This window comes from Haliotis cracherodii, unplaced genomic scaffold (genome assembly GCF_022045235.1).
Source record: "Haliotis cracherodii isolate W230 unplaced genomic scaffold, xgHalCrac1.p SCAF_8, whole genome shotgun sequence".
In the NCBI taxonomy this organism is placed as follows: Eukaryota; Metazoa; Mollusca; class Gastropoda; order Lepetellida; family Haliotidae; genus Haliotis; species Haliotis cracherodii.
The window spans coordinates 16361731-16385439 of record NW_027266341.1 but is presented as its reverse complement, the minus strand read 5'-3'; the positions used below and the strand labels follow the sequence as shown (position 1 = coordinate 16385439).

Below are 23709 nucleotides of genomic sequence, written 5' to 3'. Positions count from 1 at the left end.
ATCCTGAGCCATCCGAATAAATGACAAGGATTTTTTTTTGTCAATTACAGTGAAGTCAAATGCGATCATATGACCCACAGGTTGGTAGCGCGTGTCGTTTTAATGTTTATCATGATACATAAATGTCTTATTTACAGTTATACGCTGGTCGTTTCTAGGGTTATATAACGGTCGTTTCTACTGCTATACGCTGCTCGTATCTATATTTATTCACTGGTCGTTTCTGCAGTGAGTGAGTGAGTTTGGTTTAACACCGCTTTTAGCAGTATTACAGTTATATGACGGCGTGTCAGCTTAATGTGGGAGGAAAGCCCGAAGCGATACAGGTCTCAGACGTTTACCACTTTGGTGAAACCCACGAGCACGGGTATGGCGCTGACAAACCTGGAAACATTATCGGGCCGAACCCACAATCATACTAGGTTTCTGGTGTGCCCAAGGCACACAACTGTGCACAGCGAATCGCGGCGCCTTGGACGACTGGGCCACCCGTTTCCCCTCGTTTCTACAGATATACAGTGGACGTGTCCACAGTTATACAGTGGTCGTTTCTACAGTTATACAGTGGGCGTGTCTACAGTTATACAGTGGTCGTTTCTATAGTTATACGGTGGGCGTGTCTACAGTTATACAGTGGTCGTTTCTACAGTTATACAGTGGGCGTGTCTACAGTTACACACTGGTCGTTTCTATGGTGATACATTGGTCGTTTCTACAGTTATACATTGGTCGTGTCTACAGTTATACACTGGTCGTTTCTACAGTTATACATTGGTCGTTTCTACAGTTATACGGTGGGCGTGTCTACAGTTATACAGTGGTCGTTTCTACAGTTATACGGTGGGCGTGTCTACAGTTATACAGTGGTCGTTTCTACAGGTATACAGTTGGCGTGTCTACAGTTATAAATTGGTCGTTTCTACAGTTATACAGTGGGCGTGTCTACAGTTATACAGTGGTCGTTTCTACAGTTATACAGTGGGCGTGTCTACAGTTACACACTGGTCGTTTCTATGGTGATACATTGGTCGTTTCTACAGTTATACATTGGTCGTGTCTACAGTTATACATTGGTCGTTTCTACAGTTATACATTGGTCGTTTCTATAGTGATACATTGGTCGTTTCTACACTTATACACTGGTCGTTTCTACAGTTATACACTGATCGTTTCTACAGTTATACATTGGGCGTTTCTACAGTTATACACTGGTCGTTTCTACAGTCATACACTGGTCGTTTCTACAGTTATACACTGGTCGTTTTTACAGTTATACATTGGTCGTTTCTACAGTTATTCACTTGTCGTTTCTACAGTCATACACGGGTCGTTTCTATGGTGATACACTAATCGTTTCTATAGTTATTCACTTGTCGTTTCTACACTTATACCCCGGTCATTTCTACAGTTATACACTGGTCATGTCTACAGTTATACACTGGTCGTTTCTACAGTTATACATTGGTCGTTTCTATAGTGATACATTGGTCGTTTCTACACTTATACACTGGTCGTTTCTACAGTTATACACTGATCGTTTCTACAGTTATACATTGGTCGTTTCTACAGTTATACAGTGGTCGTTTCTACAGCCATACACTGGTCGTTTCTACAGTTATACACTGGTCGTTTTCACAGTTATACATTGGTCGTTTCTACAGTTATTCACTTGTCGTTTCTACAGTCATACACTGGTCGTTTCTACAGTTATACACGGGTCGTTTCTATGGTGATACACTAATCGTTTCTATAGTTATTCACTTGTCGTTTCTACACTTATACCCTGGTCGTTTCTACAGTTATACACTGGTCATGTCTACAGTTATACACCTATACACGAGTAGATTCTACAGTTATTCACTGATCGTTTCTACAGTTATACACTGGTCGTTTCTACAGTTATACACTGGTCGTTTCTACAGTTATTCACTGGTCGTTTCTACAGTTATACACTGGTCGTTTCTACAGTTATACACGGGTCGTTTCTACAGTTATACACTGGTCGTTTCTACAGTTATTCACTGATCGTTTCTACAGTTATACACTGATCGTTTCTACAGTTATACACTGATCGTTTCAACAGTTATACACTGGTCGTTTCTACAGTTATACACTGGTCGTTTCTACAGATTTTCACTGTTCGTTTCTATTGTTATACACGGGTCGCATTAACAGTTATACACCGGTCGTTTTACCCCAGCAATATTTATGTCGCTTCTATTGTAACGCTGTCGCTAACGTAACACGTCCCCACATTGGGCATTTCAGGAGCTCTTCATTGAGCACTGATTAAATCTCGAAACGTCATGGTCCACATACTGGCACTCCAGTAGGAATCGTTTTAAATTGTCATTTACTCGCCGTGCTCAAAGCAGTGTTGAAAAGGTAACACTACAAGGACGCGATAACCTTAAGTCACAGTCCTTGATTCAAGGGGGGGGGGGGGGGGGGGGGGGGGGTAGTATGATGCATGCATGAACATACACAGAAAGCTTATCTCAATTGTAACGGCTATTTTTAAAACCAACACAGATTATGTAGGCTGTGTCATTGGAGAGGGTGTGGGTACAGTACCTACCGTGTATCGGGGCTCCTGCTGACCTACAGGTATAGTTGTACACAGAATGTAATGAATAATACGCCATGCCATTAGCTATGGAATGAGTGCCACACTGAAAACTAATAAAGGATACATTCTCTCGTTCAACGCTATGACTATACAGTTATATAATACAGCATTTTCACTTTTTTTATTATTTTGGACACATCCATATGCCCCAGGCCTGTTAAATGTAAATGTTAGGTATCTTTCATTTGCTGACAGGTGACGAAAGAAAGCCTTTCAACGACGCCTGCATTTACTTTTTGAAAATACCTGCCGTAGTTGTAGATGTAGGCGTGTAAGGAGTGAAGGTTATGTTCGCATTCAAAGTGAAAGTGAGACGAGATCTTAAGACCTCAGTGAGTTCCTTTTAAATCTGTAGAATTTACACTTTCAAAGGTCCTCGCTAACACTCAACTGCATTGGGACCACGATTGCCTTTTATGGGCGGTGGGTGGCCTACTTGTGAAAGCAACCGCTCGACATGCCAAAGTCCTGGATTCGATTCACATCTTTGATACAAACTGTGAAGCAAATCCTTGGTGTCCCCCGTCCCGGCCTTAGTCTTTGATAGACATTTGGAAGTTGTCAGTACATGTAGACATGTAACTGTATACGTAACGATGACGTATCAAGGTTCTTGCACTTTCATTAGCTGAATACACTTGGTGTCTTCCCAGCCCTATTATTTTTCAAATACTGCATAGCAATTTACAATTTGTACAATCAATATACTCACTCACATGTTTTTAGGCTCGAGTGAGTGAGTGAGTGAGTCTGGTTTAACGCCGCTTTTAGCAATATTCCAAAGATAACACAGCGGGGGGCAGAAATGGGCTTCACACATCTTACTCATATCGGGAATCGAAGCCGGGTCTTCTGCGTGACGAGCGAACGCTTTAACTACTAGGCTACCCGACCGCCCCCCTTTTGACGTGAAGCCTTAAACACTTCTCAAATTTATAGGGGCACTGATCCCTGGGACTGGTTGTTGCCTTTGTTATTGTTTTTTTTTGTGTTTTCCCCTGAGTACCCGGATGATATAGCAGAAACCTAGAGTAGTTCGCGACCTGTGAAATAATAAGGAAATGTAGGTATCTTTGTGTGTAGCATCGGTAATGGTGACGAAGTTTTGATAAGTCACTTGCTTGGTAACTGTGCGATTTTCGCTTACACTATTTTGACTTGCAACACAAAGTAAATATTTCTCCTGAGCATTGCTTATTTTATCGTGTTTATATTTTTACAGCCAAAATGTGCAAAATTTTCACTTGAGAAATTTATTAAACGCCTGAATATTCAGTTATTTTACAAATTGACTAAAAAATATGTCCATCTGTATTATTATGACAACGAATTCCAAATATTTTATGTTTAATATCATCACCAAGAGACTGAAAATGTTACGGTGAAAAGTACATTTCTATATTGTTTGGTTTCTAATCCTACATAACAATATATTGTGATGTTTTTTAGGTCCTTTTGATCGCCTCAATCACTATTTTTACCGCCTCCGTGGTCTAGTGGTAGAGCGTCCGCCCGGAGAGCGGAAGGTTCGGGGTTCGATCCCCGGCTGCGTCATACCAAAAGACGTTAAGAGATGGTACTTGTTGTTACCCTGTCTGGTGCTCGGCATTTAGGGGCTAAAGCAAAGACTGGTCGGCTCGGGGTCAGTGAGCTAGCACTATAAATCGGCATCAGTCCGGGCTAGTACAAGCAGCCTCACACACACGTACATGCACGTCGCTATATAAGTGCGACTTTCAACCCCATTTCACCTCACCTTAATCAATTTTAGTCAGTCTGTTAAAGAAATGGACAGATTTTTCAGTCAGAATTATTGAAATATTTACACATTGTATAAATTGCCTGAAAGAATCACATTTTACAAATTGACTGTAATATATACAAAGGAAATGATTTGTGAAATATAGTCTATCGCGGATCGAAGAATTTCCCAACCTAGACGTAGAGGAACAGGAATGAATCTGTCCAATGGTACAGCAAATGAAGGAAAACAAAATGCAAATACAATTACAACCCACCAAATTTATGATTTTAGGCAGCTTCCTTGTTCGAGGAATATATCCGTGAATACCAACACGAAGGAACAATATCCCATACGTCTGCAGCTGTACAAAGAAACTTATTCGATGTTACGTGTCTCTGTAACAATCAAATATTTTAAAATATATATATCGTTTCGGGATATTATAACCCGTGTTCGTTTTTCAGCTGTCACTTAGATTGTTTCAGGTGTTTCACATAGGTGTCAAGTCTCAAAGGTCGGCTGAGAAAGCCCACGTGACAACTATTTTCATAACATCCACGGTTCCTAAAAAGAGGCATTGAGTTAGATAACAATGAGCAATCAATCAACGTATTATCGGTTTACTCTTTGAACAAATTATGTTGTTTTTATATCGGCACTTCACGCCATGATATGAGCGTATTCCCTTTGTTTTGGTCAACCTAGACATGTAATTATAAACACTCACTCTTGACATAATTATCAACTGTGCAAGATAACAGTGATTAATCAATCAATATATTTTTTGTTAATCCTTTGATGACTAGGAACGATCCGTTGATTTACACAAAAGTAAATCAACTGATCATTCATCTCTTGCTGGGCTGCCACGTGCATATTACACAACACACATTTCACCACAACTTGGATTTAGATTCAATAATTACCCTAGACACAATATATGCCAAATGGGAACCTTTGTCAGGTATTCTGAGTGGTGCTACCACTAATTATACCTGTAATAAATTCATTAACTGAACATCAAGTGAATGACGACAATACACAAGTGTATGGTTATACCAGAAAACATGGATGACAAGAAGGGAGTAGTAATCGTATTATCGACGCAATCCGAAATCCGAAAAAGATTTCACTGCATGGATGCTGTTTAAAAATTATTATTATACTTTAACAATCAGGGATATTTACAAATGACGACACCCTATGAGCTCCGACGTTCTTTTTGTCTGTTTGTTTAGGCTGAAGAAATTAATTAACATGCGCCCTTTGTCGAAATCTTTTAGATCAGGGTTAACCAGTCAGTGTTCAAAAATGAGTAAAACAAATATTGCCTCAAAGTTTATTTAGCTGTCCTTGCAGACGGTAGCCCAGTCTCTTGTCACGCTCAGTTGCGCTGCGTATCATCCGGGTACACACGGGGGGGAAGAAACAATAACAAAGGCAACAAGTCCCGGGGAATTACTTCAGATCAGTGTCCCTCTAAGTGATAACCCAAGCAGCAAAAAAACCCAAAAAAGACCACTTGATATAAACAGGAAACATAAAAAAAATATCTAATTAATGCAAACATTGATAACACTCTATTCCGTATGCCCATCATCACCACAAAGAGAAGACACACCAAGTACACCAACTTAAATAAGTTGAAAGCGGCGGGGCATGTTTTATAGGCCAACTGAACGCTGGAACAATAGTCTGTGTAGAGTTACCTCCCTTAACTTGTCTTCCCAGTCGGAACATTCGTCACAACTCGCATGTTTCCGTAACCTACAACAATCGGCTTGTTCCGGAATGGGACGAGTTGATCACGAATGTAGTCGGAAATGTTCATATTTAATGTCTAACTTATTTTCATTGGGACATATCTATTGTTGATTTGTTTTCAATGAATGATCAATGTATATCATATAAATCGGTTTTGCACAAAAGAGGACTTATTTATTTACCGTTTGTGAATGATGGATAATGACGTCATCATTAATATGAAGGCTGATGCAATACGGACTGATTTAAAGCTTTTAGTCTGTATGTGATCATTACAGGTGTACTAGCAGAGTGGCGCAGTGGAAGCGTGCTGGGCCCATAACCCAGAGGTCCGTGGATCGAAACCACGCTCTGCTACACGTTTTTTACATAAAATTATTTAAATCATGTATTATAACATAAATGTTACATACAATAATAAAAAAAAAATACGCACATAGAATCTATATTGTATTCTATACATAGTTGTAATATACAACACACACCTGGAATCGATATTGTAATCAATAAACATTTATACTAAACAATACATACATGTACCTTGAATCTATATTGTATCCAATAAACAGTTATAATAAATAATACATACCTGGAATCTAGACTACATTCAATATACAGTAATGATAGCAAATACACACACCGAGTCTATATTGTATTCAATACACAGTTATAATAAATAATACATACCTGAATCTAGGCTACATTCAATATACAGTAATGATAGCAAATACACACACCGAGTCTATATTGTATTCAATACACAGTTATAATAAATAATACATACCTGGAATCTAGACTACATTCAATATACAGTAATAATAGCAAATACACACACCGAGTCTATATTGTATTCAATACACAGTTATAATAAATAATACATACCTGGAATCTAGACTACATTCAATATACAGTAATGATAGCAAATACACACACCGAGTCTATATTGTATTCAATACACAGTTATAATAAATAATACACACCTGGAATCTAGACTACATTCAATATACAGTAATGATAGCAAATACACACACCGAGTCTATATTGTATTCAATACACAGTTATAATAAATAATACATACCTGGAATCTAGACTACATTCAATATACAGTAATGATAGCAAATATACACACCGAGTCTATATTGTATTCAATACACAGTTATAATAAACAACACACACCTGGAATCTGAACTGTATTCAATAAAAGATATATAACAGATTTACAAAGAAACGTAGATTTGCAACAAATATACACAACAGACTACTAGTATCTGACACAAAATGTGAATACCACTCAAATCACTCAACTTGTCCTCTGAATGATCCCCCTAAATAATGCCATTCAAATTCCTTTATGTATGTTTTATCGTGTAATGTATTCACATTGAAAAAATATTTTAACTATTTTTCCTTTCATTAGCACGCGAACATATACCTGTCCATTTCATATATTGTAGATTACGACACTAAAGAATGATTCGGGCTAACATGTGTGATTTTGAAATAATATGCTTGAAAAAATAATTTAGCTATTTTTCCTTTCATTAACACGTGAACATATTAACCTGTCCATTTCATATATTGCAGATTACGATACTTAAGTATGATTCGGGCTAACATGTGTGATTTCGAAATAATATGCTCGAACTCAGATAGATGTATTGATCATGGCGAAGAATAACAATTACAGGCTAAACATCTGAATGCGGTTATCGTCATAACAGCAGAATTTGAAGGACTGATTAAGTTTTCGAATAATTTGTAAAAGAACAATAATGAGGTCATTGTAAGTATAATATATCGACGGCTGATGCAATCCGGTGTGATTAAGCTTTAACCTGTATGTGATTCCTGAAGCTATAACAGCAGAGTGGCGCAGTGGAAGCGTGCTGGGCCCATAACCCAGAGGTCCGTGGATCGAAACCACGCTCTGCTAAATGTTTTTTACAGCAACAATGTGTATCTTATCCTTCAGCAATCTGCGATTAGTGTTGACAAGTGATTTAAATAACAGCATACTAGAACTCAGTTTAATATATAGGCCGTGACCACGCATTATGACTGCTAGTCACAAATCCGAGTGAAACTGTTGTCATAACAGCTGATTTGAAGGAAGGACTGATCCAGTTTTCGAATAATTTGTGAAAATACGAGTCATGAGCGACAAGTGTAGATAAGTCCCCGAACTGCCTCTACGCTGGGATTCAAACCTGATCCTTTTATGCGATGCGGGAACACACCGACCACATGATTATCAGCAAGTTTACTCAACACAAGTGAACATCGCCAATACATAGCCGATACAAAGCCGATACATTTTGTATTGATACTGTCTCCCCTGATAGACAAAGCTATATAGACGTGCGCTCTACCGAAAACGTCTACGTACAGAGTGACGCCCCTTGCATTAGAAATATACACGCTCCTGCCAAGCGCTTGCATTTGACACCATCGTTACCCTCCCGGTAGCATCGCAAAAGTATTGAAAGCTTCGGGAACGAATTATCGCGGTTAGGAACTGAACAAATATCATTTACCATATATATCCATCACTACAGTACTAGGGCTGGGACGAGTCCAAATTTACTACACGGGTACCCAACCCACTATTACCCGATCCTACCCGGGTACCCACTGTAGGTCTCAAGAGATGTTTCAAAATGTGCGAATGGGAACAATTTTAGCATAACCCTGGCAAAACGTATTTAGATACATGTATTAAACAATCTGGGCATGCATACACTGAAGTTGACTTAATTTATATCTTTATTTAACCATATGAAATGTCAGAAGGAATGGGTGCAGAATCAGAATAACTTTTGTCAGTAAACAATTATATATCACGTGACTAACCACAGGTCCGGGTTGTCATGTGGATACCAGGGTCCTACTCAGTACCCACCCGACCCGGGTACCCGAACTACCCGTCCCAGCCCTATACATTAGTACTACATATCTTTTGATGTTTCAGTGTCATCTTCGCTTAGTCACTGTTGTTGGAGTCTGTCAGGGACAGTGGGTAATTTTCTCTCTCTAGTCAACGATATTTCAATTGTGTCAAACATGTTTGACGAACGCTCAGTTGGGATCCGGGTTAGAATGGGTCCTCTGGCTATCTGGTACGGCTCGGTGACCTATTGATTACGTTGTATTACATATGCAAATGAAAACTAGAATATCGTCAAATCTGCGGCTACAAAAACAATATCCATCTGGAACCTAAATCTATATTGCGTGTCATAACCGGGCACCATAGAAAGTTGGTCCTAATATCAATCACTGGTTTGTCTGGTTCACGCTCGATTATTTACTGGCCGTCGTCATATAGTTGGAATCGGCTTTAAGCTCATTTACACGCGACAGCACAACCCGTATCACCGTCTCTACCCACACTTCATGGCTCCCACAAGCTCCACACACAGCAAACGACGAAACTATCGTTCACGCTCCACAATGAAGGCAAACCCATCTTGCACAAACTGGCTCTTGAAGGTATATAGGTATAGGAATAAGGTCAATATTAAAAATCTATTCTTATCGAAAAGCCAGCTAGAGATAGCCACTCCCTGTGGCTAATGCCTGGTGTATTTAAACCGTCCAGGCTAACTGGCGGAATATATATTTTTCATGTAAAAACGGAAGTCGGAAAAGCAAATTAAGCCGCCCCTAAAACCTATACTAACCAGTTTATTCCCTCTTTGCAAGTTTGGTCATATATATCTGTTAAATGAATAGAATATTTTAGAATATTAGTAACTGTATTGTCCATCTATTTCCCGAGGAGCACGCGCTGATTCTTGGAACTAAATATGTTGTTGTTTAGAAGTCTTGACAATGACTCGGTCTAACACTAACGAAGGACTGATTACGTTCTCGAATAATTTGTAAAAGTACGATAATGACGTCATTGTCACTACAAATATCGACGGCTGATGCAATCTGATGTGAATAAGCTTTTACCTGTATGTGATTCCTGAAGCTATAACAGCAGAGTGGCGCAGTGGAAGCGTGCTGGGCCCATAACCCAGAGGTCCGTGGATCGAAACCACGCTCTGCTAAATGTTTTTTAAAAGCAAAAATGTGTATGTTATCCTTCCTTAATCTACCAAAACAATACCCATCTGGAACCTAAATACATATTGTGTGTCATAACCGGGCACCATGGGACGTTGGTCCTAATATCAATCACTGGTTTGTCTGGTTCACACTCGATTATTTACTGGCCGTCGTCATAGAGTTGGAATCCGCTTTAAGCTCATTTACACGCGACAGCACAACCCCTATCACCGTCTCTACCCACACTTCATGGCTCCCACAAGCTCCACACACAGCAAACGACGAAACTATCGTTCACGCTCCACAACGAAGGCAAACCCATCTTGCACAAACTGGCTCTTGAAGGTATATAGGTATAGGAATAAGGTCAATATTAAAAATCTATTCTTATCGAAAAGCCAGCTAGAGATAGCCACTCCCTGTGGCTAATGCATGGTGTATTTAAACCGTCCAGGCTACCTGGTGGAATATATATTTTACATGTAAAAACGGAAGTCGGAAAAACAAATTAAAACGCCCCTAAAACCTATACTAACCAGTTTATTCCCTCTTTGCAAGTTTGGTCATATATATCTGTTAAATGAATAGAATATTTTAGAATATTAGTAACTGTATTGTCCATCTATTTCCCGAGGAGCACGCGCTGATTCTTGAAACTAAATATGTTGTTGTTTAGAAGTCTCGACAATGACTCGGTCTAACACTAACGAAGGACTGATTACGTTCTCGAATAATTTGGAAAAGTACGATAATGACGTCATTGTCACAAATATCGACGGCTGATGCAATCTGATGTGAATAAGCTTTAACCTGTATGTGATTCCTGAAGCTATCACAGCAGAGTGGCGCAGTGGAAGCGTGCTGGGCCCATAACCCAGAGGTCCGTGGATCGAAACCACGCTCTGCTAAATGTTTTTTTTTTTACAGCAACAATGTGTATCTTATCCTTAAGTGTTGATAAGTCACCGAAATAAACATATCATCATTCTAGAACTCAGTTTAATATATAGGCCGTGGCCAAGCATTATAACAACTGGCCACACATCTGACTGAAACTGTTGTCATAACAACTGACTTGAAGGAAGGACTGATTCAGTTTTCGAATAATTTGTGAAAATACGAGTTATGTGCGACAGGTGTAGATAAGTCCCTGAACTGCCCCTAATCAGAGAATCAAACCTGATCCTTTTATTTGAAGAGGGAACACACCGACCACATGCCCATCACCAAGTTTACTCAACACAAGTGAACATTGCCATTTGTGGTAAAACATACAAAGCCGAGACATTTTGTATTGACACTGTCTCCACTATAAACAAAACTATATAGACGTGCGCTCTACCGAAAACGTCTACCTACAGAGTGACCTCCCTTGCATTAGAAATATACACGCTCCTTCCCAGCGTGTGACACCCATCGTTACCCTCCCAGTATCATCTCGACACTGTAGAAAGTGTTGACGAGCTTTCGCTGTGAGGAGCTTGATAAATATCATTTACCATATATATCCATCACTACAGTACCTATCTTTAGTTGTTTCAGTATCCTCTTCTCTAGGTCACTCTCGTTTGAGTGTGACAGGAACAGTGGCTATTTTCTCTCTCTCCAAGTCAGCGATATTTCAACTCTGTCAAACATGTGTGATGAAGTCTGGAGCAGACAAGTTTAGATGTCAGTGCGAATACTCTGTGGGGATCCGGGTTAAGATGGGTCCTCCGGCTGTCTGGTCAAGCTCGGTGACCTGGTTGATTGCGTGTCTTAACCAGGAGGCCTGGGACGTTGGTCATAATATCAGTGACTGGTTTGTCTGGCTAAGACTTGTTTATTTACTGGCCGTCGTCATATAGTTGGAATCGGCTTTAAGCTCATTTACACGCGACAGCACAACCCCTATCACCGTCTCTACCCACACTTCATGGCTCCCACAAGCTCCACACACAGCTAACAATGAATATTTCGTTCACGCTCGACAATGAAGGCAAACCCATCTTGCACAAACTGGCTCTTGCAGGTATATATGTATAGGAATGATGTATTTGTAACAATCTATTCTTATCGAAAAGCCAATTAGACATAGCCACTCCCTGTGGCTAATTCCTGACCGCCCATGTTAACTGATTGAATATATATCTTTCATGTAAAAATGTAAGTCGGAAAAAACAAATTAAGCCGACCCTTAAACCTTTAGTAACCAGTTTATTCCCTGTTTGCAAGTTTGGTCATTTATATCTGTTAAATGAATAGGTTGAAATAAATAGTGTGGATAGAGGCTGTAAAGGTGAAAATACAGAGTTTACTTTGCAGAAGTTCATACTTGTATGTCCAAGCTGCATACACAGTTACATATATATCAAACAGTTTAAACATGTATCCATATATACATTACCTGTTTTCCCGTGAAGGGGATATACGTCAGTGACTGACTCATGAATATTTCCCAAGGACAATATATCAATCATATTCGTTATTCGAACACGAATCTCAAAGACATATTATATTGACGAAAAAGTCCACATCTCTGAACCACCACCCTTTCTTTCAAAACATATCTCTGATATAGTTACTGTTTGTTCCGGTTGACTAACTATTTTAGAATATTAGTGACTGTATTGTCTATCCATTTCCCAAGGAGCATGCGCTACTCTTGGTGCTTGATATGTTGTTGTTTAGAAGTCTTGACAATGACTCGGTCTAACAGAAAGGAAGGACTGATTACGTCCTCGAATAATTTGTAAAAGTATGATAATGACGTCAGTGTCACCACAAATATCGACGGCTGATGCAATCCGGTGTGATTAAGCTTTTACCTGTATGTGTTTCCTGAAGCTATAACAGCAGAGTGGCGCAGTGGAAGCGTGCTGGGCCCATAACCCAGAGGTCCGTGGATCGAAACCACGCTCTGCTAAATGTTTTTTTTTAAAAGCAATAATATGTATCTTATCCTTTAGTGTTGATGAGTCACCGAAATAAACATATTATTGAACTAGAACTCAGTTTAATATATAGGCCTTGGTCAAGCGTTATAACAACTGGCCACACATCTGACTGAAACTGTTGTCTTAACAGCTGACTTGAAGGAAGGACTGATTCAGTTTTCGAATAATTTGTGAAAATACGAGTAATGTGCGACTAGAGTAGATAAGTCCCTGAACTGCCTCTACACAGGGATTCAAACCTGATCCTTTTATGTGATGAGTTACCACACCGACCACATGACCATCACCAAGTTTACTCAACACAAGTAAACATCGCCACTTGTGGTAAAACATACAAAGCCGACACATATTGTATTGAAACTGTCTCACCTGACAAACGAAACTATTTAGACGTGCGCCCTATCTAAAGATTCTAAATACAGAGTGACCTCCCTTGCGTTAGAAATATGCACGCTTCTTCCAAACGCGTGGCGCCATCGTTACCCTCCCAGTATCACCCTGACACTATAGAAAGCTCTGCGAACGAGCTATCGCTGAGGAGCCTGATAAGCATCATTTACCATATATATCCATCACTACAGTACATATCTTTAGTTGTTTCAGTATCCTCTTCTCTAGGTCACTGTCGTTTGAGTGTGACAGGGACAGTGGCTATTATTTGTCTTTCCAAGTCAGCGATATTTCAACTCTGTCAAACTTGTGTGCTGAAATCTGGAGCAGACAAGTTTAGATGTCAGTGCGAATACTCCGAGGGGATTTGGGTTAAGATGGGTCCTCCGGCTGTCTGGTCAAGCTCGGTGATCTGGTTGATTGCGTGTCGTAACCCCGGGAGGCGTGAGACGTTCGCGTGTAAATGAGCTTAAAGCCGATTCCAACTCTATGACGACGGCCAGTAACTGGACGTCGTCATAGAGTTGGAATCGGCTTTAAGCTCATTTACACGCGACAGCACAACCCCTATCACCGTCTCTACCCACACATCATGGCTCCCATAGGCTCCACACACAGCAAACGATGAATACTTCGTTCACGCTCGACAATGAAGGCAAACCCATCTTGCACAAACTGGCTTTTGAAGGTATATAGGTATAGAAATGCTGTATATGTGAGACACTATTCTTATCGAAAATCCTGCTAGAGATGGTAATATGCCTGACATATTTACACCGTCCATGCTAACTGATGGAATATATATCTTTCATGTAAAAAAGTCAGGAAAACAAATTAAGCTGACCATGAAACCGTGATTCACCAGTTTATTCGCTACAGGCAAAGTTTGGTCATTTATGTCTGTTTAATGAATAGGTTTAAATAAATAGATGGATAGAGCCTGTAAAGGTGAAAATTTAGAGTTTACTTTGCGTAAGGTCATACTAGTATCCTAAAGGTACACAGGGAGTTACATGTACAGTTTTGTACATTTTACATGAAACTAACAGTGTAAACATGTATCCATATATATATTGCCTGTTTTCCTGTAAAAGAGATATTCGTCAGTGACTGCTTCCTAAATGTTTCCCACATCCGGAAGGACAATATATAAATCATATTCGTTATTCGAACACGAATCTCAATGCCAAATCATTTTTATATAAAGTCACTACCACGACAACGCCCCCATCTCTCATCGACCACTCTTTCTTTCATAGCATAACCTCAATATAGGTATTGTTTGTTCCGGTTGACTAACTATTTTAGAATATTAGTAATTGTATTGTCCATCTATTTCCCGAGGAGCACGCGCTGATTCTTGGAACTTAATATGTTGTTGTTTAGAAGTTTTAACAATGACTCGGTCTTACAGTGAGGAAGGACTGATAACGTTCTCGAATAATTTGTAAAAGTACGATAATGACGTCATTGTCACCACAAATATCGACGGCTGATGCAATCCGGTGTAATTAAGCTTTAACCTGTATGTGATTCCTGAAGCTATAACAGCAGAGTGGCGCAGTGGAAGCGTGCTGGGCCCATAACCCAGAGGTCCGTGGATCGAAACCACGCTCTGCTAAATGTTTTTTTTATAGCAACAATGTGTATCTTATCCTTCCTTAATCTGCCATTGGTGTTGATAAGTGACTTAAATATTATCATACTAGAACTATGTTTAATTTATAGGCTGTGGCCAAGCATTATATATACTAGTCACACATCTGTGTGAAACTGTTGTCATAACAACTGACTTGAAGGAAGGACTGATTTAGTTTTCGAATAATTTGTGCAAATACGAGTAATGTGCGACTAGAGTAGATAAGTCCCTGAACTGCCTCTACACAGGGATTCAAACCTGATACATTTATTTGATTAAGGAACACACCGACCACATGACCATCACCAAGTTTACTCAACAAAAGTGAACGTCGCCACTTGTGGTAAAACAAACAAAGCCGCCGACTTAAATTGTATAGACACTGTCTCCACTGATAAAATAAGCTATTTAGTGGTGCGCTCTACCGAAAACATCTACGCGCAGAGTAACCTCCCTTGGATTAGAAATATGCACACTCGTTTCCAGCGCCTGACACCTTCGCGATGCTCCCGGTATAGAAAAGGGCAAGTTTGGTAATTTGTAAAATGAATATGGTTACATATATATGTGTGGATAGAGCCTGGAAAGATGAGAATAAAAAGTTTAGTTGCGTAAGGTCATACATGTATATCTATTGTACACAGACACAGCTGGATGTATTTCAAACTAACAAATTAACAATGCATCCGTATATAAATCACCTATTTTCCCTTTAAAAAGAATACTTGTCGATGACTTCATCATGAATTTTTCTTATACATCCGCAAGGACAATATACAAATCACATCGTTATCGACACCATTCTCAATGCCAAATAATGTTGATGAAAAAGTCAGTACCACCACACGCCCCATCTCTGAACCCCCACCCTTGCCTCCATAACAACCCCCCCGATACAGGTATTGTATGTTCCGGTTGACTAACTATTTAGTATATTAGTAACTGTATTGTACATGGTCTCCTCCCATTAGTAAGACAGCCCAGTTGTGAGACACCTTAAAACAACAAGGTCATACCTGGTTGCACATGTTAATCAGGTAATTAACCCCTATCATGAAAATGGACTTGTCTTATTATAGACAAAAGAAATGACTCAAGATGTTTGATACCCTCTTTTACTTTATTTAATTCAACATTTTAATTCATCCATCCCTTAAAATCCCTTAAAATCAAGTTAAAGTCAACCTGGAATGTCTCTGGGTTGAATGGTTGGTTCAGTAGTTGTTGGATGTGGACCTTCAACTGAGCAAAGAGGCGTTGGTAAGTTGTAGTCCGACGATCAGGCATCAATGCGTAGACTTAGGGGATAGGTAATGCTTCCTTTCCGTGCATGCAGTATGTAAAGCTGATTCCAAAGATCTGGGCAGGCGGAGAAAGTACCATCCATGTAGACAATGGAAGCTGACTGGAGGACTCTAAGCTGATCATCAGTTGCAAATACCAGCATCTTGTCTTCTTCACCGTCGGCAAAAAGCAGAAACCGCTCACCATCATGGGTCTCTCTCCAGGGTGCTGCAATGTCGACTGGTTTTAGGGAGTTTCGGGATGGTGTGACTGCGGTGTCTGTACATGGCGCTGCCGGCTGAGCTGAAGGAGGGAAATATAGCTGCAGCCTCCGGATCATGTCTCAAGACCTCGTCGTTGTAGAGGGCTGGCATAGGAGTGGTTGGTTCTTCTCTTGCTCTCTTTCTTAAGCTGCCAAGGAACTTGATTCTGCTGGTGTCTTCTGGTTGGTGGTTGTGTACAGTGAAATTTCTAACAAAATTTCCAACTGTTGTACATTTGCCAATGCAGGTATTAACGGCACATCGCCAATGAGTACCAGTTTGTCTTACTATGTTCTTGTAGTGGAGATATCCCTGAAAGAGGACCTGGAGAGTACCTCTTTGACTGGTAATGAACTCAACCTGCTGCAAACCTGCCATGATTGTGCATGAAATGTTCACAGACTAGGGGGAAATTATATGTGTAATAAGTAAGTTTTATCAAATCATCCATCTCAACTTTTTTAGTAAGCTCCTACTAGCTCCTAACTAAGTTATTTCCTGAGAATATTCAAACAGAATTACTGGCCTACTCTTATTAATTAATCCGCTAATCATGGGCTGTGACCATTGTTAAGTGGGTAGACTGGCTGTGTTAGCTAATTAATCCCACCTACTCCACTGTCTTACAATGGGTGTCTCACTAATGGGATGTCTCACTAATGGGATGTAACCTTGTACATCTGTTTAAGATTAGCACGCTTATTTTGGTTTTGTTTGTTTGTTTGTTTGTTTAACGCCGTTAAGAACCTGCAGTACTCACCAGTATTCTAGCTTTATGACGGCGGTCTGTGAATAATCCAGTCTGGCCTGGATATACTGATTAATCAGTTAATTAACGTCATGCCTATCGATCCATGCGTTTTTTATCAGATGTCAAAAGGTTTCGAACCCAATAAGCGGATAATTTCTTAGTTTCTGTGATAATGCTATGAATTCTCTCCTGGGAAATGCCTACTGAACTAGCCATTTGACGCTCAGTCACTCGCCGGTTGGTCATCACCATATCGGGGATTCTCTGGATCATTTGTATTGTTGCTGACGTCAGAGGCCTCCAAGACAGGGGTCGTCTTAAAAGCTCCCCCTTCCATACTTAAAACTCCAGGACCCATCTCTTTACGGTGGCATAGAATGGGGGTTCGCATCGCGTACGACATTCGGTTGCAGTTTGTTTGTTGTTTAACGCCGCACTCAGCAATATTCCAGCTATATGACGGCGGTCTGTAAATAATCGAGCCCAGTATTACTTTTATTAAGGAGTAAACACATTGCCAATATGGTCTTTGGGATTGCTTGTTAGAATAGTTCTCAATCAACTTATGCTTGCCGTACAAGACGACTTACTGGATCCGCAAGTCCAGTTGGACTCAGTTGGTTGAAGGTTATTTTAGCCCGACGATATCAATCACTGGATTGTCTGATTAGGACTCGATTATTTACAGGCCGCTGTCAAACATCAAGAATATTGCTGAGTGTGCTTTTAACAACAAACAAACAAAACCGAACAGCATTGAATATCTTCCACCCTTTTGACGTTTGCTCCATCGAACAAACTAACATAGAGTGACCTCCCTTGTATTACAAATATGCAAAGCCATGCACATCGCTAAACCACATAATCTCAGACACCTCAGGGATATATCTAAAAGTAACCACTTTATTAGAACACCGCAAGACGCGTACAAGGCTCAGATTCAGTGCTCACGAACTTTAATTGAGCGATCAAGATACTCTGACACATCATCAGCAGAGAATAATATGTACCTACTCTCAACCTAACGAATTTTAAGATGAAGTACACTTTCTGTTGAAATGCCCTCGTTATAAAGATCTGCGACTGGAACTAATATAATATAATACTTTCTGCAAAAAATGATGTCTCCTTTCATTAATTTACAAAATGTTCATGCAAAGAAAATATGTATCTCCTCACTTAAAAATAGCAATATTATTGTTACATTGTGTAAATCAAAATGCCTTTCGTTTATACACAAATAAATTTTTCAATTCTTACAATATTATGTCTATTTCAGGGATTATACATATTCTCTGTAACTTTCTTAAATTTTGTTTACCAAAGCGACTGATTACCATGATCAATTGTAAACAAACAATAATGACGTCATCGTCAATATGAAAGTTGACGACTGACGCAATCCTGTCTGATTAAGCTTTTGTTTTGTATATGATCCCTGAAGGTTCAACAGCAGAGTGGCGCAGTGGAAGCGTGCTGGGCCCATAACCCAGAGGTCCGTGGATCGAAACCACGCTCTGCTAAATACGTTTTTGTCTATTAAAAGTTAAACATTAAAAGTACTGAATAACTACAATTGTTGAAAGACTGTCTGGAATTTCATAGATATTCAGGACATAAAGTGAATAACAAACTCCGTGCTGGCCTTTTTTTCGTCATTCAAAAGTACTGATTAACTGAACAGCGTATTCGGCCACATAACTGTACTTGTTTTAATACACAGCCTTCGAATAATGAATCGGGTGCTGGCTTGTCTATTGTTATTTCGTTGGCACTGCATTCGTGTTGACAATTAAATAACAATTTATTCTGAATGGCGTGAGGCACAACAATCGCTTGTGTTGAAGATTGATGATGGCACAACATCCGTGTTGAAAAATAACATAATGCCTTTGATTTCAACATATTTTATGTTTTATGTTTTGATTTATCCTAGTGGAGCTAGGGATTATCCTACAGGGATTATGTCTCTGTTGGCTTTCGATCCCAAATATATAAACAAAATTACTGCCGTGATATTTCTAAGTAAATAATACAAATAAATACAAAAATCCTGACAGATTTGTCTGAAGACATTTATTCACTAAGCTCATATGTGGACAAATGGCCACAAATACAAACGGAGACATCACTTAGATGAGTACGTCACATCCAGAGCTTTCCAATGAATAAGTGAGTGAGTATGGTTTTACACCGCTTTTAGCAATATTCCAGCAATATCAGGGTGGGGGACACCAGACATGGGCTTCACACATTGTACCCATGTCGGGAATCGAATCCGGCTCTTCGGCGCGACGAGTGAACGCTTTAACCACCAGGCTACCCGACCGTCTCCTTTCCAATGATATGAAGTATGTTCATGAAGCTCGATTTCTTCTGTACGGTCATGTCGGACAGCTAGCTATTTCTATGTTGTGCCGAGGGGCACAGGTGGCCCAGTCCTTTAAGACGCCGCGATTTGCTGTGCAGAGTTGCGTCCCTTGGGCACGCCAGAAACCTATGATTGTAGGTTCGTATCCGGGTTCGCACAGATTATGTTTCTAGGTTTTTCAGCACCATACCTGTGGTCGAAGGTTTCACCGAAATGGTATACGTCTGGGAACTTAATCACTTCGGGCTTTCTTCCCACATGAAGCTGACACGCTGTAATAAAATTGTAATAATGTTAAAAGCTGCGTTAAATCTCACTCACTCACTATGTTGTCCCGCCCTACCTTGGACTCTTTAACTACAAACCACGGCTACCGCGCTCTTCAGCAAAACGGCCTAGCTTTGATGCCAGTGGCTTGTAAACGTTTTAAAAAAGGAATAAATCTTACTGTGGTGTAAAAATATGTATGTCATTTTTATATATAACTTTGATTTATGAATGACATGTTTCACTCAACAGTTAGCTCGCTGGACCACTGTTTTCACACACATAATGAAACAGCGTTGCTGGCTGGGATATGCAATTAAAGTTGAAAAAACGTAACGGCATGTCAGCTTGATGCATGCGGAAGGTCTGAAGGCCTAAGGCGTTTAACACTTGGTGTTATCCACGAGCAGGCATATACAGTAGTTGTGACAAACCTGAAAAGCATGATCAGGGCGAACACAGGTTTCTGGCACGCCTAAGGGACATAACTCTTCACAGTGAAGTTCGGTGCCTTAGACGGCAAATGGGTTTCGTCTACGGCTGATTTGTAAAGTCTGCAGTTAGACCACGCTGTTTCAGTCAGGAGAGTTGAGCATGACGCCGGTCTCAAGCGACTACTTCATTGGCGAATCTCACAACAGAAATCCAACGTTCTGATGAAAATGCTGAAATGTTATGCGTTTTTACATCCAAACATTACTCTCTCAACAATTCGTACTTTACCAGGAACACAGAAGTATGCACCAACTCCATCCGTAGCGTCCTACGTCAAGGTAAGGGTCGGTACTCGCATAAATTATCCGGATACTCGCTTTTCGTTTCAATATTCTGAGATCCGATCCGACTTTCAGACAGTCCCCATTGTTATTTTTGTCCAAGTAATAATTTCGTGGTGAATTTTAATTATTATTTCTATGTTCGCCGAAATGAACAGTCAAATGACTTAGCGTCTTAAAATTTTCAGTCTCTCGTGTGTTGAATTGGTAAGTGTTAGGGCTGTCAATATGCAACAGCCCATTTGGGATTACAACATGTCACAGAAGATAAAAAACAAAGGGAAAACTTGCGATATGAAGACAACCAATTATGGACAAACCTTCAATACAGTAAACCAAACTAATCATTGAAAAACCTTCAATACAGTAAACACAGTAAATCCAAACCTTCAATACAGTAAACCCAAGTAATCATTGAAAACCTCCAATACAGTAAACCCAAGTAGTCATTGAGAAACCTCCAATACAGTAAACCCAAGTAGTCATTGAGAAACCCCCAATACAGTAAACTCAAGTAATCATTGAGAAACCTTCAATACAGTAAACTCAAGTAGTCATTGAGAAACCTTCATTACAGTAAACCCAAGTAATCATTGAGAAACCTTCAATACAGTAAACTCAAGTAGTCATTGAGAAACCTTCAATACAGTAAACCCAAGTAGTCATTGAGAAACCTTCAATACAGTAAACACAATAAATCATTGAGAAACCTCCAATACAGTAAACGTAAGTAATCATTGAAAACCTCCAATACACTAAACCCAAGTAGTCATTGCGAAACCTCCAATACAGTAAACTCAAGTAGTCATTGAAAAACCTTCAATACAGTTAACCCAAGTAATCATTGAAAAACCTTCAATACAATACACCCAAGTAACCATTGAGAAACCTTCAACACAGTAAACTCAAGTAGTCATTGAGAAACCTTCAATACAGTAAACCCAAGTAGTCATTGAGAAACCCCCAATACAGTAAACTCAAGTAGTCTTTGAAAAACCTCAATACAGTAAACTCAAGTAGTTATTGAGAAACCTTCAATATAGTAAACCCAAGTAGTCATTGAGAAACCTTCAATACAGTAAACACAATAAATCATTGAGAAACCTCAATATACAGTAAACGTAAGTAATCATTGAAAACCTCCAATACACTAAACCCAAGTAGTCATTGAGAAACCTCCAATACAGTAAATTCAAGTAGTCATTGAAAAACCTTCAATACAGTTAACCCAAGTAATCATTGAAAAACCTTCAATACAATACACCCAAGTAACCATTGAGAAACCTCCAATACAGTAAACCCAAGTAATAACTGAGAAACCTCCAATACCGTGAACCCAAGTAATCATTGAAAAACCTTCAATACTGTAAACCAAAATAATCATTGAAAAACCTTCAATACAGAAAACCCAAGTAAAATCTGAGAAACCTCCAACACCGTTAACCCAAGTAATCATTGAAAAACCTTCAATACAGTAAACTCAAGTAGTCATTGAAAAACCTTCAATACAGTTAACCCAAGTAATCATTGAAAAACCTTTAAAATAATACACCCAAGTAATCATTGAGAAACCTTCAATACAGTAAACCCAAGTAATAACTGAGAAAGCTCCAATACCGTGAACCCAAGTAATCATTGAAAAACCTTCAATACAGTAAACCCAAGTAATTATTCAAAAACCTTCAATACTGTAAACCAAAATAATCATTGAAAAACCTTCAATACAGTAAACCCAAGTAATGACTGAGAAACCTTCAATACAGTAAACCCAAGTAATCATTGAAAAACCTTCAATACAGTAAACTCAAGTAGTCATTGAGAAACCTTCATTACAGTAAACCCAAGTAATCATTGAGAAACCTTCAATACAGTAAACTCAAGTAGTCATTGAGAAACCTTCAATACAGTAAACCCAAGTAGTCATTGAGAAACCTTCAATACAGTAAACACAATAAATCATTGAGAAACCTCCAATACAGTAAACGTAAGTAATCATTGAAAACCTCCAATACACTAAACCCAAGTAGTCATTGCGAAACCTCCAATACAGTAAACTCAAGTAGTCATTGAAAAACCTTCAATACAGTTAACCCAAGTAATCATTGAAAAACCTTCAATACAATACACCCAAGTAACCATTGAGAAACCTTCAACACAGTAAACTCAAGTAGTCATTGAGAAACCTTCAATACAGTAAACCCAAGTAGTCATTGAGAAACCCCCAATACAGTAAACTCAAGTAGTCTTTGAAAAACCTCAATACAGTAAACTCAAGTAGTTATTGAGAAACCTTCAATATAGTAAACCCAAGTAGTCATTGAGAAACCTTCAATACAGTAAACACAATAAATCATTGAGAAACCTCAATATACAGTAAACGTAAGTAATCATTGAAAACCTCCAATACACTAAACCCAAGTAGTCATTGAGAAACCTCCAATACAGTAAATTCAAGTAGTCATTGAAAAACCTTCAATACTGTAAACCCAAGTAATCATTTATAATCCTTCAATACAGTAAACCCAAGTAATCGTTGAAAAACCTTCAATACTGTAAACAATCTCAGAGATTTGTTTCCTGTGACATTTTAACTCTACATGATCTAAGGATCGCGCATTTTTGCCACAAAACGTGACCTAGACTTCACATTTCGTGAATTTCCCTCTGTGATAAATCAGTCGATGAAACTAGTCCGACATGTTCCATTTCTGACTTTAATGTAATCCAATAATGCATTCAATTTATATTTCAGGATGCGAATGTAGACTTATATATATAGAGAGAGAATCAAAGACGTATACAGATACTATCCATCTACGTCTTTAATCAAACTGAATGTCAA

The 23709-nt window shown here is 39.2% G+C and overlaps 7 non-coding genes across 7 annotated transcripts; all 7 read left to right on the top strand.

Annotated features, from left to right (window-relative positions):
* The first annotated feature begins 6422 nt into the window (after positions 1 to 6422).
* Positions 6423 to 6494, top strand: Trnam-cau (transfer RNA methionine (anticodon CAU)). The gene has a single exon. It is a non-coding gene; the product is annotated as a tRNA-Met (tRNA).
* Positions 6495 to 7998: 1504 nt separating this feature from the next.
* On the top strand, positions 7999 to 8070 carry Trnam-cau (transfer RNA methionine (anticodon CAU)). The gene has a single exon. It is a non-coding gene; the product is annotated as a tRNA-Met (tRNA).
* Positions 8071 to 10120: 2050 nt separating this feature from the next.
* Positions 10121 to 10192, top strand: Trnam-cau (transfer RNA methionine (anticodon CAU)). The gene has a single exon. It is a non-coding gene; the product is annotated as a tRNA-Met (tRNA).
* An 834-nt stretch (positions 10193 to 11026) lies between these two features.
* Positions 11027 to 11098, top strand: Trnam-cau (transfer RNA methionine (anticodon CAU)). Its single transcript has one exon. It is a non-coding gene; the product is annotated as a tRNA-Met (tRNA).
* Positions 11099 to 13023: 1925 nt separating this feature from the next.
* Positions 13024 to 13095, top strand: Trnam-cau (transfer RNA methionine (anticodon CAU)). The gene has a single exon. It is a non-coding gene; the product is annotated as a tRNA-Met (tRNA).
* A 1970-nt stretch (positions 13096 to 15065) lies between these two features.
* Trnam-cau (transfer RNA methionine (anticodon CAU)) lies at positions 15066 to 15137 on the top strand. The gene has a single exon. It is a non-coding gene; the product is annotated as a tRNA-Met (tRNA).
* Positions 15138 to 18904: 3767 nt separating this feature from the next.
* On the top strand, positions 18905 to 18976 carry Trnam-cau (transfer RNA methionine (anticodon CAU)). Its single transcript has one exon. It is a non-coding gene; the product is annotated as a tRNA-Met (tRNA).
* The last annotated feature ends 4733 nt before the right edge of the window (positions 18977 to 23709 follow it).